The sequence below is a fragment of the Puntigrus tetrazona genome, chromosome 6 (genome assembly GCF_018831695.1).
Source record: "Puntigrus tetrazona isolate hp1 chromosome 6, ASM1883169v1, whole genome shotgun sequence".
Lineage (NCBI taxonomy): Eukaryota > Metazoa > Chordata > Actinopteri > Cypriniformes > Cyprinidae > Puntigrus > Puntigrus tetrazona.
In genome coordinates this window covers 17,201,342-17,217,879 of record NC_056704.1, presented here as the reverse complement: position 1 = coordinate 17,217,879, position 16,538 = coordinate 17,201,342, and the positions used below count along the sequence as shown (strand labels likewise).

Sequence of the window (16,538 nt, the reverse complement as noted above, 5' to 3'; positions counted from 1 at the left end):
TAAATTGATGATAACAGTAATGTATGTTGCATTAACTACCTCACAGCTGTCATTAAAACAATATGAGACAATGGATTGAAAAAAATGTCATAGGAAACCTAAGAGGTTAGTGAAACAACTTTTACTTTAGAAAAATTGGGTATGTTTCAAAAGGAACATTCTACATCTACGGCGCTGACTTTTATAGTTGGCTAAGAGTACAAAAATGCTGGCATCCAATGACATCTCGGTTTGTCATTGCCAACAGTTCTGAGCTCCTGCACTTAGCTATGTTTGAGTTTCAGTTCAAGTATATAAATCAGTCCAAGCATCAAACGCAGCATGGTGCCAGAACTTCCCGCGATAACATCTGGGGTTGGTCACCGCACTGCTAACCTAACACCTCTGAACTTAGGGAATAAACACTACAGTACTTACGGTTGTCTGTGTCTCTTTATGATCACCTTTTAACTGGCTTATTCCTAATAATTTTTGGTAAGGTGCGCCTCATTGGGAAATCTACATGCCAAGAGTCACCATTTGGATTTAAATGAGCACGCCACTGAAGAAGTCTAGGGTGGATGATTATTGCAGTGATTTTTATGTTTTCGGCTTTGTTGTTTGTTTGGCAGTAATTTCGTTTTGAGACCAAACCGGTGCAGTCATGGCTTGCTATATATTTTCTTAAACAACAAACAGGATACCACCAATGTATCCACATTCCAACATGACTTAATAAAAATCCCAAGAAACATCATCAAACCAATTTCTTGGAAATATTGGTTAAGTGAGCACAAACAATTTTCATGAATTTAGATCACCAGTTCTAGGCTTAACTCTCTACTGAATGTCATAAAAATTGATTCTAAAAGTAAACGAAGTACATTTGTAAAAATACGATTATTTAAGCAAAATACAAGATAGATCAGTTGAAAACAAATTGTGCAAAGAATAAAAACGCACTCTTTTCATTTCATCAGTCAGATTAAACAAAGGCATGTTAAGAACCAGTTTAGATGAAATAGTGTTATTTGGTGCATAGAACAAGCTAAAAATTTTTTTAAAACAAGTCTCATAGACTTGAACAAATATGACTTAATTCTACATTCAAATCCTGGTGAAAGCTGTCAATGGTACAGACCTCACACATATTTACCCCTAATGCTAACCCCTTTGCAAAAAAATTAACCATGGTTTATAATAAAGAGAGTGTAGTAATATATTTTTTTAGCGCTGCAGATTCAAAGAGAAATCTCCCTGGCACTACAACACAGGTTTTAAAAAACAGCCCTGGCACATTTTTATTTTGTTGATATAGATACGTATTGCTGTATTTTTATTCACGTTGCTTGAATTATGTATTACCTGATCATGGACCTGTCACTAATCCTCTATGTATCAAGCTCCTCGGCGCCTTACCATTCTTAGATATGAAGTCATATCGTCGATGATCTGGCATTCAAAAAGCTTATCAGTTTTCAAATCTACAAAGCATAGTAATATTGTTTTGATCATTACAAATGTCTTCCAAGTAATTAGTGAGGATATCACTTTATTAATCAAACTAAATTTGTGTAAGAAAAGATAAATACATCAAATTTCTGCCTCTAGTATTTCATTTCCTTTGTAAACTGCAGTGATATGTATTTGTTGGAACATATTTTGTGTCTCACTAAAGCAGTAATAAGTAGATTTATGTGAACCGGAGGTAGCGCTGTTAACCACAGTTTTTAATCCACAATCAGGTATGGTTAGTGTGCAAAAGCATGTTGCTGTGGTTTTATTGTACTTAACCATGTTTTTGTTTGTGCAAATTTGCTTTATTAGGTCACAGTTCATTTGAACACTGCCATCTAAACTTTGGTGCAGAACAAACAAACCGAGCAAACTATGACAGCAAATAATATTTCTGGCTCTGCTTTAGCTCAACTATACGACTGGTCTTTAGCGGGTTATCAGCTGGTAAAATTCATCTCTTATACATACACGTTAACAAGCATTTAAGCATCGACTTGCGGATGTTTGATGCGTTGCCAAAAATATGGTTTCAGATTTATTTTTGCATTAGGTCACTTATGCAGACATTCTGTTGACAACAAGTAACTTTTCAGTCTTACCACATTATCAACATTTTGACCTGCGTGTTCTTGTCTTTGTTTGTAATGTTGTTAAAGCGAAAACCAGGACTAAATGGAACTGAACTTCGACATAAACACCTAAAGTACTTCTTTCAAATACCCATAAAGTGTACATATTATTAACCCAATTTTGTATCTTTTTTGAAAGTGCAGACTAATTTGTTTCATTAAAATGCCGTGATCATTCCTACAGATTCAAGAAACATTTAGTTTTTCTTCATGGCAAGTATGTATAAACTGTGTCTCATTAACAATTACTATGGAGGGAAGCTTAAGAGCAGGAAGGAATTACCCAAAATGCATGAGTCACCAAAGCCTGGAGCATTGTTTTTGGGGAGTTTCGCCTGGAAGGATTTCAGAGCTTTATTGGTGTTATTTTTTCATTTAAGCTTTTCTTTCCTACTACTCTTCACTTTTTAGCAGAAGGTATGGGTTGTCACCACCAGGGCAGACTTCTATGAGTCTTTCTGTCAGGGCGAGATTTCTGTCTGAAATGTTCATTGAGCATAACACCTGTCAGCTGCATTCAGAGAGCGGTTGCCCTGGCGTAAGTATTCATACCCCAAATGAGCTGTACTCTACAGAATACTGAGGCTAAGAGATGCAGCTTGGCAGGAGGCGCTGGATTTGCCCGCGGTGTCCTCCTTCTATCATCTCCCAAAACAGTCAAGAAATGTTAATGAAAACAGATCATTAGGAACCAGGCCTGTTTACTGTCTCTGTTTTTCTCATGCAGAAATTTAGCGTTAAGAAGTGAATAACTTGGCTGCAGGCGACCAGGATTTCCTGAACTCCTTTGCCTCTCACCCGAGAGTTCTATAAAGCATTGACTCCTGGAAGACATAGACCACTGCCCAGCTAATTGCCCAGCTAACCTGATCCAAGAAATATAGGACCCATTTTCTACTGTCAGCTACACTAGAGAGGTAGAAAAACATATTCCTGTGAAACATCCTCATGGTGGTTTTGCACAAAGATTATAATTCCTACTGTGAGCTAACTAGGAACTAAGCGTTTTTCATGAAGAAGAAACACAAATAGATCTCATGCATGTGTTACATACTCAATTTCACCTCTATCAAGCCAAGCAAAATCACTTGTGACATGCTTTGCCACCATAATGTGTGCGCCAATACTGTAGCGGTTTGGAAGGAGGCAGAGTGTAAACAAGATGGCATCTATGTCCAGAATAGGTTACACTCAGAAATCTGCACACAGTGTGTGCCTGAAAGATGCACTTCACGTAATGCAAAGTATTGGCTGTACGCAACTGATGTAGCCTTCACTGCTCTGGAAAACAAGCAATATTATGTAAGGTTAGAGCATGAAAATGGAGATGCAAGTCTCTGGCTTTGCAACAGAGATGCTTGGAATACCAACTGCCAGAGAGTTACAGATACAGTATAAGCATAAACTGTAAAGTCACCCTTTACAGATTTCCTGATTCAATTCTGTGATAATTGAATCTCTCGATTCTGATTCAATTGATTCGATTCAATTAACTTATTATAGTTACAATTTTGATTCTGCTTCGCACTAACTGCCAATTCTTGGAATTATGGAAAAATGGTAACTTATCTTTTCGAGACATTTTGTTGAAATTACAGCTGTTTAGAAGTAATTTGTTTTGAGAATCAGAGCAAAACTAAATAAACTGTATATTTTTGAAATTACACTAATTTTGATTCACTTGTTGTTTTGTTTATGTTCAAACTTTACATTAGATTTAGTACAAACTAATATATATATATATATATATATATATATATATATATATTTCTACTTACAGATAAAATATAATTTAATATACTGAAGATTTCATAGGAGTCTCCTTTCCTGAAAGCAAGTTCTGGAAATACTGATACACCAGTATTAATCACATTGAGTATTACATAGCCACTGAAAATAGAGAGTGTAAATCTTTTTGATGATCTTTGGAGATTTTTAAAATCTTTGTTAAAAATAAAGATTGTGAATAATCAGAAAAAATCTATATTTGGCCACACTTTCTGCTTTAGGCCCTAACTTTCATCAATTTTAAATTAATTTTTTTTTATTAATAGTTTTTGTAAAGTAGTTGTTCAATTAAGTTATTAATTAGGGATGGAAATATGGTCATTCAGAATACATGCTTTATGAAGTTCTAATACATATCAAATAAGTTTACTTCACCTGTCCCTGGTTATCAGTCAGATTATATAAAGCTACAACTTTCATCAGAATAATACATTCTGCAGGAGCATACGAACTAAATAAATTCTTACTATAAAACCTTTCTATATCAATAAGCCTGGTCTGTTCTGTTTCCACTAGGAGGAGGCTCTGACTATGTTATGGACAAGAGGAAGTTGGAGTAAAGAAAGCAGAGCTGACAGCTTCACACCAGTAACAACACGGCTGTGACTCTAGGAGAGCCCTGCACCAGCTGGCTGCCTCCTATTTCATAGACAGGGAAGTACTCTGCAGAAAACTGCATCACATCCAGATTGCTTCCACTGCCATCAAAGGTATGTCATTAGTCAAATTAAGGCCCACAGCTTCTGTGCTCTCAACTCCTCAAGAATAATCATGTTTCACCAACTGCCAACAAAGTGCATTTTTCACTCTCCCTGTTGCCGCTGATTTTTTCTTTGAGATGATGTCTATATGCTGCAGTGGGTATCTGGAGATATCCATTTTAAGCCATTGAATATGACAAGTTCTGCATTATGAGAAAAAAAAAAAAAAAGTAGCTCTGGTTGTAATGCATTTATTTTCAGGAGTAGAAGTTTATAGACGAAATACCAACGGTTGCCGAGCAGTGTTAGGTAAATTACCATAAAAGTAATTAATTACCAGTTATTGATTACATCATCAGTGATGTATTTAAATTACTTTTACTAATCACTGTGTCTGAAAGAAGTAATTTAGTTACTCAATAAATAGCAACTTAGTGTTACGTACAGCTAATAGGCTACAGCTTAAAACTTTCTATAAACCTTTGAGACTCTTTATTTAACAGATTTGGAGTCAGAGCATGGGAAAGCTTTTATTATTTATATTGCCTTGCTTTCATGTACATTATTTCAATGTCGAGATAATGTTTGTTTTCAGTTAGTTGGTTAATTGTAGTTGAATTTAAAAATTAACACTTTAGAAGCTTTCTATGAACATGTTTTGCAGATTTGTATGATTTTAAAGTTTAATCTGTATGGTTTCTCTATAGATCAGGAAAAACTGAATGTAGACACACCTGCACACAGAGGAGTCAGTTTTATCTCTTTAGACTGTAAATGTAGATTTCTGATTCAATGTTGACTTTAGAAGTGTTGAAATTACATACAGTATGTAAGCGCCAAGTACTTTATGTTGAAATTATTTACAGTGTGTAATACAACTGTAGGATTAAATTAGCTAAAAATGAACAGTAATCCCTTATTTACTTTTCCAGTGAATAAGTAATTTAGTCTGAGTAACTAGTAACGTGTTTAAACCCACTTGCTGATGTTGAGAATGAGGTTGCTTAATTTTGGGAATATTAAAAATCAGGCCAGCAAACAAAAACACAGTATGCACTTTCTCTGGTTATCTGAATGTCTTTTATCTTGAAAGTCCAATGCCTTTTGTATACGCTGCAAAATGCATTAGAAATGTGGTACTTATCGAAGCTTACGAGGCTGGCCTCTGTTTTATTATAAATATTATCCCAGCTTGTGTGAGTATTTTTATTCAAAACTGTTTGAGATTTCCGTCATCTGTTTTGACAAAATCTCTAGATTACTGCATTTTTTGTCTGTACATAGCTGTATGTTACCTCTTCCCCTGTATTGTGATGCAGAAACAGTAATTGTTCCCTGTATCTGCAATAACCCACCTCCTAGACAGAGATATACACAGAAGCACTGTTTGGGAGAAAGAAGGAAAAAAAGTCTCATATATATTCCACGAGAAGGAGCTCATCAAAAAGTAAACACAGAACAAAAACAGCTTTAATAATTAGCTTCATTTTACAAATGTCACTTAATATCCCCACATTTGCCATATGCCATACCTTACTTTCTCTGTACATTTCTCTTTAATCCTCAAAGATAAAACACAAACCTTAATCTGAATAAAGCAAAAAGCTTATTAGCTGCATATTTGTAACAATTAGAGATTGAGTCAATGTGCTATTTGAGTAAGCATCTTTACACTTTTGCTGACAGCCATTAAAATTGGTCGCTTTTAAAGCAGTACACAAAATCCCCAAACAGACATTTTACTTTGTCACAGCGACGCACAGTTTGTAGCATATATATTCAGTGCACACTTACATTAGTCTCTGCGCCACCCATTATATACAACAGCGCTTTCCCTCGGCACACAACTGCTGCCGGTGGCCAGACGGTTTTTATTGTACAGTTGGGAGGACGGATCTCGAGTGTCAAGGCTGTATTTGTCTATTGCCTTTGTGAGAAAGCAAAGAGCAGCGGTAATTTGACGGAAGCAGCCTGCCAGGCAGGACAGGTGCAGCTCAACAGCGCAAGAGAATGAATCGCAGAAGCAGCAGGGACCTCTGACACGTGTATCATTTCCACAGAGACGGTGACCCCATGTCTACATTTCACAGGATAGATTTACGACGACGTTTCTCCATATGAATTCCAGATTAAAACAGAGCTGGAGTACAGCATGAGGTTTCTAAGCTCCCCCCACTGGGCACCGTGGAGGGGAAGATTTAGCTTATTTCACTTTCCATGGAAAAGCCTATTAGTGTGGCAGTGTGTGCTGGGACGCCGGGAGGAAACGCTGGGCCGAAGCTCTTTTACAAATAAGTCGGGCTTTTATCCCACGCTTTGGCGTTTCTACTCAGGTTGTGTTATTTCTGTCTAATGCGTTGAAAGCCCGAGCCATTCTGCAGTCGGCGGGGATCATTTTTGCTCATAGATTTGACCGTTTCTTCCATACCAGATTAACTCTAAGCCATGACGAGAGTTGAATTTACAGCCATGATGCCTTCGGAAGCACACCGTGTGTCAGAGTTGTAACCGCAGGGAGACAAGCTCCAACTCTTTACGCAGAGAATTGGCTATTGTACCCTGTTGAGGTAGATTTTTCAAATCAAATCCCACCATGCTAATTCTCGAAAGCTGACATGCCCTATTCTGCTTGAGTTCATTGAGACTACCGTACCACTGTTTGATTATTTTTCCTGTCTGTTTCTGCATTTGTTTGAAGGCATATTGGTTATTCAGTTAGGTGGCCTCTTCCTGACTTAGTGAGCTCTTCACTAACAAATAATCTGCTACTTGCGGACCAAGAAATTGTACCGCAGGTCAAAACTCTGGCTGTGCGAGACCATCCATGGAAAATCTGGATGTGCACGTTTTGTCTAGTAGGCGCTTTCCAAAAGAAATGCTGGAAGCTGTGGCATTTGTCAAGCTGTAAGAAATCGGAGAAAAGCTTTCCTATCAGCCAAACTTGGTGGCTAATATCTCCCACCTGATCTTTGTTTTCAGTGGCTATAATTGAGATATTTGGCTGATCCATAATAATAGCTGCTCACTATGCAGATTGGGAATCAACAACCAGACTGTTGATGTTTCACATTAAGTCTGAACAGCAGAGGATCCACTACAAGTCCAGGTGGCCTATAATTTGCCATTACAAGGTATTTTTGCTTTGACATACCAAAAGTATTTGCTTTGAATAACAGCTGTTATCTGTAAAAGGAAATCTAATGTCATGCTCCACTTGTTCCATCAATCAGTATTACTTTTACCATATGGCACATCATGTGGTGCATTAAAAAATAAACCGCCTAGATACCATCATCCCTGATTGCATCGAGTATATAGTCATTATAAAATCAATTACACCAACAGACTAAGCTATGTGTTTTATTGAAAGCTCAAGCTTTGCTCAAACCAGGGATTCAGCGACCATATGTTCTGCATTAACTAGGGATGAGGTGAGGATGCAAAACTAGTCATCCTATATATTTATTTTCTCTACTGCTTATTTATTTATTTGCTTGCTTACGGCTGCATCCTGTGGAAAAAAATTATGTGTGTGAATAATGAGTTACATGACTTGCTTTCAGCTATTGATTGGTTCGTGCTGCATGCACGCATTAGTTGACTTTACTGCCTCGCACTGATGTGGCTGTCTATAATTTACTTGGGATTCCTGCAGTGCAGTTTCTCTAAGCCTCTACACCTTCCCCAGCTCCACCTGCACAGATCTCCTACAGGTGTTTTATATACTGTTTGTGCAGCAGTATTATGTGTAAATACTCATTGGCACCATGTCACCATATCATTGATGACGCAGAAAGTTACCAAAACCAAGACCAAATCACATTAACATTAGTATATATCTGACCATTCTAAAATCTTTGAGAAGTTATCATGATTAAACTACTAAAAAACACTATTATTACTATCATAACTGCTGTATTTTGGTATTTATCCCAGAATTGTATTCTTTTAGAAAGCGTATCTATTTTTTTGAAAAACATGATGCCTTCTCTTTTCAGGATTCTTTGTTCAAAAAGCTCAAAATATATATACTGTTTATTTAAATTTACCTTAATTTAATTAGTACCTATGCTAAATAAAGGATTTTATCCATGATTAAAAAAGTTAATTAATGAAAAAATTACTCATCCATCATTGCTTAAACTTTTACCTGTACTGTATGTTTGTAGAAAGTATATAAATAGTAACTATTACAGCGACATTAAAGGTCAAAATTATGTAAAACTAAAAAACACCCGTGATGCAAACCTACATGTTGTAGAGTTCCCTATTACCAACACTAGATTGTTAAGTCGTGGTTTGTGATGGAGTAACTTGAAGACAACCTTGTCTTGCCTTATCTAACTGTCAGCCTGGAAAAGAATGTTGTCTGACAGGCCGAATCGAAAAAGAGATCACCAAGATTGATTGAAGGGTTCACTGGCACCATAAAGGAGAAAAGTGTAGAATCAGTGCTAAGTGCTTCAAATTGTTATTGTCATGAGGAGACAGGCCAGCTACAGAAAAAGAGAAAAATCAGGAGTGTGATCTGTTATTGCAAATGCACAGATAATAGTAAAAATGGCTTGCACAGTAAAGGTCAATTGAGGTACCTCAGTCAATCTGACTACAGAGAGTCTGACCATCATTAAATGCCCTCCGCTGAGGTTAAAATAACATTCTGCATTGTAGAAAGAAATGGGCTTCTGTTTTTTCTTGCAGTTGTGAAAGAATCTCCAGATGAGTAAGCTAATCAATTAAATACATTTCATAGCATGCTTGGGGAATGAAACACTGTGTAGCAGCCTGCACTCAGCTCTCTCAATAAGATGAGAAGAACAGTAAGTGATTATTTGTGAGAGGACCTACCACAAAATGCGCCGTGCTTTCACTATCTGGGACAAGTGATTCACCAAGCACAGTTCACTTATAATGCATTTATTTACGGGCAGACATACTTACTCTTACTTTCAGCAGTTTGAGAAACATGTTAAAGGGTTCAATTAAACACAGTTCTTTTACTGTAAAATACCATGATACAGTAGCGATGCGAGTGAAACTAATAATTCTGTAGTCTGAAATTTGTTTCCCATGTAACTGGAAACAAGGACTGAGCCTCCTAGGCTGCAATAACTATAATATTACCTTGATTCTGTGTCAGTTCTGTGCTGGTTCAGAGTCCGAGAACAAGTCCATTTACAAGGTATAAAATGTTTTTCAAGCCTCATATATCGAATTTTTGATTCTGTGATGAGCATTTTTTTATGTGAAGCACTTTATTTTTTCCAAGCTACAGAGCTCTGCTCAAAAGAGGAGCATTTTAAGGACATCATAGTCATGTTCTTGACATGAAGGATTGTTCCGGAAGGTTGGCGAAAAGCGTAATTGTATGTAGCCTTTACTCCAAGAGAAGCAATCTCAGAAATAAAACTCATTAATATCTTCAACTATAAATGACGTTAAATACAGATTATGAAAGCGATTCGTTTAATGCTGAAGCGCTAGTTTTAGCTTGAAAAGTAAAAGTATGCTAATTTATTAATTCATCGCTGCTTTGCCCGATATATCTTGAAGAAACATCAATAATTTAAACTAATATTAACTAACTCACTTGTAATTTAATGTATTTAATATATAATTTATTTTGCAGTGGCAAAGCCCACAGTTACTACAGCCAATACATTATTCTGGTCTTCAATGTCACATGATGCTCCAGGGAATCATTATCTGCATGCCGAATTGGTTTTAATTATTTTTATCAATATTGAAAACAATTTACCAATGAATGTTTTTTGTGGAAACTGATGCTATGAAACTTGGTAAAGACAAACAGCGAATTATAATCATATGTCTTCCTCATTTGCATCATATAATTGATTTACACCTATCTGTTGCCAGGATAAATCATTTAGAGAAAATTGCGACCCAGTTATAATTTGTTTTTGATTATTGTCACAGACGTGAATACTCTCCTGGGTTTGGAAAAAATCAAAACCACTGCCTATCAGCAAAGCACCAATAGCGTTTTAGCATGTGCTGCATGTTTCAGTTGCTGAACAGAAAATCTAATATTACCAGGCACTACGTTTCTACCAGTAGCTCTTTTATCAGAATACTTTAATCAATGTATTGTTTTTATAACAATCTTTTCTTTTCTCTGTAACTACAGAGCTTGCAAGTCATTTGCCAAGATTATCTACGAGACACTTTCGTCCAGAGCAGCTCTCTTAGTTTACATTGCCATACAATGGAGAGAGGAGCGATTGTCTGTCGAGACCAATGACAGCACTGCATTCAAATGTCGCTCCAAGTTCCCCAGAGTGCAGCTGCCTACATGGATATCATTGCTGAGAGAGAAGCCTTTTGCGATCTCTGAATCACTTGCGACTCTTAAATATTTGAAGTTTGAAGGTTCGGAGTAAGGGGACAGAATTCAGAATGTTTCAATTGAATGCTTTTAGCTTTTATTATTCACCATGGGTCCTGTCACATGTCAATCGTAACCACAATTAACTTAATTTGGCCTAATTTGGAGATTGTATTGTACAACATATCAACAATAGTGATTATTATGATTGTTTATACCAGTTATATGGTGGAATACCTGTTCATTAATACAGATGATGGAGATACTGACTCTGCCTTACACTGAGTCATTTTAGGCTTTTATAGCCTATCTGTGTTTCAGATTTAGTTGAAAACAGCATCAAATACAGATACCCATGTACTTCAATAGTATAAACCTCATCTATTTGCCACTGCAGTTTTTAGTTACAGTATATCTGTTTTTAAGCCTATTTCTCTATAAATCTGGTGTTTTCATGCACTGAGCCAGACACCTCTACTTTAGAAACACACAACATTTTTTTGGCTTAATTTTAGTCTCCATTTTACAGAAAGGTTTTACTGAGAGAAAGTGTTGCTGGTATCCATTCCACATTATTTCTATAGCGTTTTATTCCTACAAACATGGTGATAAAATCTCTTTCTCCAGATTTTCTGATTTATATAATAAAGGAAATATCCTGTGTTAAAAACTTTAAAATTAATGTATAAACGATAGTCTCATTTTGAACCTGGCTTTATGGAATTTTTCAGATTGCGTTCTGGAAACACTGATAGATCAATCCATATTTAATTAGATATTGCATCATTTGCATATTTAGATATAACGTTTTTGAAAACTTGTAATACACAAATAATTATTAGTTATTCACTGAACAATTATTAATTGCTGCAGAATTTGCTTAATAACTATTGCGTTAAACTTTTTCACCATGACCTGCTGTCTCATATGGTATAATTTCTCTTCTTTTGTCACGCTGATCACTGTTGTGAATGCAATATAAGACAACTTTCAGTGAATCCTGGCATTTCCCCACTATGTCCTTCAGAGACAGTGTAGGATTAGAAAAAGATCCTGCTCAACATATTGCCTTACAGTATGTGGAGCAGAGTCATCACCATAAAATGCTTTGTGCCCATCCAGCATCTTTCATCAAGCATACGATAAAGCGCCCAACGCAATGTTTAGAGTACTGTATTACTGCCTGTCGAGAGTCACCCCACAGTGACCATTAGTGCCAGAGCAAAATTAAAACACATGGATTTTTTTGCTTCCACGCTGTCATCCTTTTCCCCCTCTTTAAAATGTCCGAGTTGAAATTCTGCCGAAGTTTATGTTATTAGAGCTTATCCAAGTAAGTGCCAGATGTACATACTTTCTCAATTATCAACAAGTGCTGTCCCTTCTGATACGGAGCATCAAAAGGCATTCAGCGTCCTGCCCCATCAGCTAAAATACGAAACGCTCTGTGGAACCGCCAAAAAAGTCTGTCTGCGCAAATGTTAACATTGTTATTGTCAAGGAGAGTGAAATGCATAGAAAAAGCAGTGCGTTCAGAGCATTTATACTCTGTTCCTCACGTTTACATGACATTACTTCTATATCTGAGAAGAAACGTACTGCTGCTTCAACAGATGAGTTCAAACTGTTTTTCTCATGAGGCTGCCACCCAGAGATTTCTTTCCTCAGCTCTCAGTGATTCAGCATTTGTGGTGGCTGGATGGTGTATTTCCAGCTGAAACATGAGCGGCTAGAAAGCAGCATGAAAAGTCTATTCAAGCGGAAGCCCAGAGTGGTTTACAAGCTCTTCCAGCCTCATGCACGAGACGTGCCAAAAGCAACCATCAGCTTACACGCGTGAAAAAGTGAGTACAACAGACTCATTATCTCTCCTCATTGTTGTGGTGATAAATGCGCTGATCACTTAATTCCGAAATGGAATAAATACACAATTACACTATCCAGAGGAGAAACTCTTCACATAGTGTTTTATCATCATTCATGCCTTGTGATTCATAGGTGGCCCACATTTCAAGAATCTTCCCACAGGCTGCGAGAGGATGTTTGTCAGTGTGCCTTCCAGTGAAAGGGAGCACTGGTGCTGCTTTATTTCTCCGAGGGATTAACTTTTATATTACCACAATCAATAAATGTGTATAGTGGCTCTCAACTGGTTTTGCTTCAGGCCCAAGATTTTTACATAAAACGCTATTTAACGTAATTTAATAGTTTATAACGATTTTAAAAATCTCACAATGTTATATTATTGTGGTATGGGAGTCCTGGCTACAATATTTATTTACGATATTCAATCAAAATAAATAAAATAATGCCAATATTGAATTATTCGATTTATTAGCTTTTAAAAGATGCGCAATTAGAAAAAAGCCATTGCATTTACTTGGACCTGACAGCAGTAGAAGGCATATCAAACCTTAATCCAACTGCACTGTAAAATAAATTGTATATTTCATAAATAAAAAGTATATACAGCACACACACACACACATATATATATATATATATATATATATATATATCTCTATATATATATATATATATATACATTTTTTATTTCTTTTTTTCTTAATTAATCTTACTTTTTCTATTTTTTATAGTTCTATCTTTTTTTTTCCATTTTGTCATTGTGTATTAACACTGGTTATTGTGTTATCCTATAGTATATATAGTAACTGAACAATTTGGTTAATTAAAAAAAAAGAAACGATTAATAAACATTTAATAACAGGTCACAGCTATCAAAACAATGCATAAATCAGAAATGTATGATTTGCACAATAAATACCTAGATTAATGCAGAAGGAACTTGAGAGATAATTATGAATAAATAAATGAAACATACATTTTGTAAATGCGGCACACATTATGCTCATTGTCCATATTAATCAGAAAAAAAAGCATATCATCTTTTTCAAGATTTGGCAAAAAAACTGCCAGTTGAGAACCAGCGTGTTTAGAGCAGCATTATTTTTTTAAGTTTATTTACTGCAAATATTTACAGGTTTGTGAAAATAAACATGAAGCAATACTGTTAGAGAGATGCTAAGTGACAGTTTTCAATTTTTTTATAACAGTAAAAAGGAACAGTATATGCCTGTAGTCTTTTGGAGATGACGTTTTGTGGAACAGAATTATGTTTTGTGCTAGTTTTTACCTCTAAGCATCTGCACACCGGCGCTGTACTGGCTGGATACATGACAATTTAATCTCAACAATCATCAGTTGACGCAGTCTAACCAGTATTGATGTTTATCTTATCTTAGGCCACAGTCAGATGTATGGCTGAACTACTTCCAGTCTTTGTTGCATGTTCAGAGAACAACCAGCTAGATCATTATCAAAGAACTGCACACTTGCATTTGTGCATGATACCACAGCTCCCAAGCAGTACCCACACCATGTGCTCTGTGGGTGAAGGTGCGCCTCGCGCAGCTGTGCTAGCGACAACCACTGCGCTGCTGGCGGTTGCAACATCGGCTACATGTTAAGTCAAGGAACCTGTCGACCAATGGTGGCAGATTCACCGAGAACTACCTGGGGCTTTGAGACTGATCTTCAAGATCTGGAGCTACGCTACCTCCTACAGAGAGCTGATCGGGCGCTTGGGGCGTCCGCGCTATCTTCATCGTAGCAAGCGACATGCGGCTGAATAGCTGGTTAGATCCTTCCATGGAGGAAGAGAAGTAATGCTTCTACGCTAAAGAGTAATAAATACAAATCCAACCTGTCCATATGCTCTTGGGCATCTCCGCTAAATGTTGCCTCTCACGAAAAACAGCACTCTGGAACCTGCGCTCACGCTCTTTATCAATCCCGCCCGGAGGAGCCATTCAAAAGCTGGTTAATTCCATGCTGAAGCGAGAACAGTTTTCCAGACTGGAAGTCTGCTAAGCTGGACCTTCCGCTAGAATGTTTTAGCTGGACTTTGACTTTGGGCAATAAGTGGAAGACCTTCTTTGAGACCATCCATATTTTACCTGAGGGAGCGCGTGATTAAACTCTGGGCACCGGGGCCAATGACAGTTTTACCGGAGCCTTTGAAATGGCCACCCTAATTAGAAATCTGGGGTATAAGAAGATCAACAGCATTCCAAGTGTTAGGTTACAGTATGCATTTTGACCGGAAGCAACCGGGGACTTGATCCTGCAGCTGGATCTACCCAGTGCACACAGGGGCTCCCCAAGGACTCGCCTTGCTCCAGCTGCTGAGAGATCGGGACCGGTCAACCCGACTCTCTCCACCGGGACAGCAACCTCTGGACCTGTTCTCCTGCTTATTCACGGCACCGTCTCAAACTGACAGCTAATGAGGTAGTGCAGCATTCATGCCTCGCCTCCAGTCCTTCAAATGCCCGTCTCCCCAATTCTCTGGATTATGAGGACCACTAACTCTCAGCAGCCTAACTGCTAAAAGTATCACAGCAGACAGCAATAGAACAACTGTAAAATTGCAGAGTAGACTATTAAAGTCAAAGCTGCAAATGACTTTCAGTGATAGAGACACTTTGGACACTGATGACATAGGTTTTGTGACTTTACGCACTACTGAGTGGATCATCTGCTCAAAACAGACTCTAGCTTTTTATTGTGATAGTACACTGAGTTCAAAGAAGAGATTTGAAAAATATATGGAGTGTTTGTTTGTAATTTTTATATATATTTTGTTTTTCTTTTAGCTTCAGTGGATAGTGCGCACTCTTGCAGAAAAGAATACAGTGATGTCAGTCAATTTGTAGATAAATTGTTATTAAACATCATGGTTGTAATGGAGTAATGGTTTAGCATTATTTATCAGTATTTTTATTGCTATGTGACAAAGGTTTAGTTTATTGGAAGAAAGCGAAACACATTTTATATTTGCAATTGAGATTGCATTTAATGAGAATAAATACATTGGACATGATATAATGAATATTATTAAACGTAATTATATTATATGTTTGTTAGGTTCATGCAATTTTTAATCTACTTTTCTTTTTATTACTAAAAGCATTACAAAGTCCTGTACATTATCCACAGACATTGGAGTATTATGATTTTAGTCATATTTCTATGCTGATATCACATGTGTCTCCTGTGTATTGATCATTCATTATTATCAAAGCGTTGTTTCTCTCTCTCCCAATTAGTCATAATTGAAAATGCGTCTTTGGATATAATTTTGACATTTTTCATTTTTTCAATGGAGGCCACATATAAGGCAATGTTTTGAGTTCAAATGTTTCTCAATTGATATTCTGGATTATCTAAAACATTAATTTATTTTTAGCATTTGGAATAGAGGCTTGTATTAGTCTCCTGTTTTCATTATTTTATTTTATTTTTCATATCTTTTTGGAACATTGCTTTATTTTTAACCACACACTTTGTTATACTATCACAACAAACAGTTTCTCTAAAACATAAAATATATATGATTACAAATGAGCCTTATACTGGAATGTAAATGATGATGCCAAATGGGACAAAGATTGTGGAATCAGTGTGCCTTTGTGAATACACTGTATAGAGTTTTGCTTTACTTATTCTGTAATTCATATATAATGCATATTTTTTAGCTGTTCATGCTTATCAGAA

General features: G+C 36.6%; 1 pseudogene; it reads left to right on the top strand.

Moving 5' to 3' along the window:
- The first annotated feature begins 4,450 nt into the window (after positions 1-4,450).
- On the top strand, positions 4,451-15,350 carry LOC122347285 (annotated as a pseudogene).
- Positions 15,351-16,538: the final 1,188 nt, after the last annotated feature.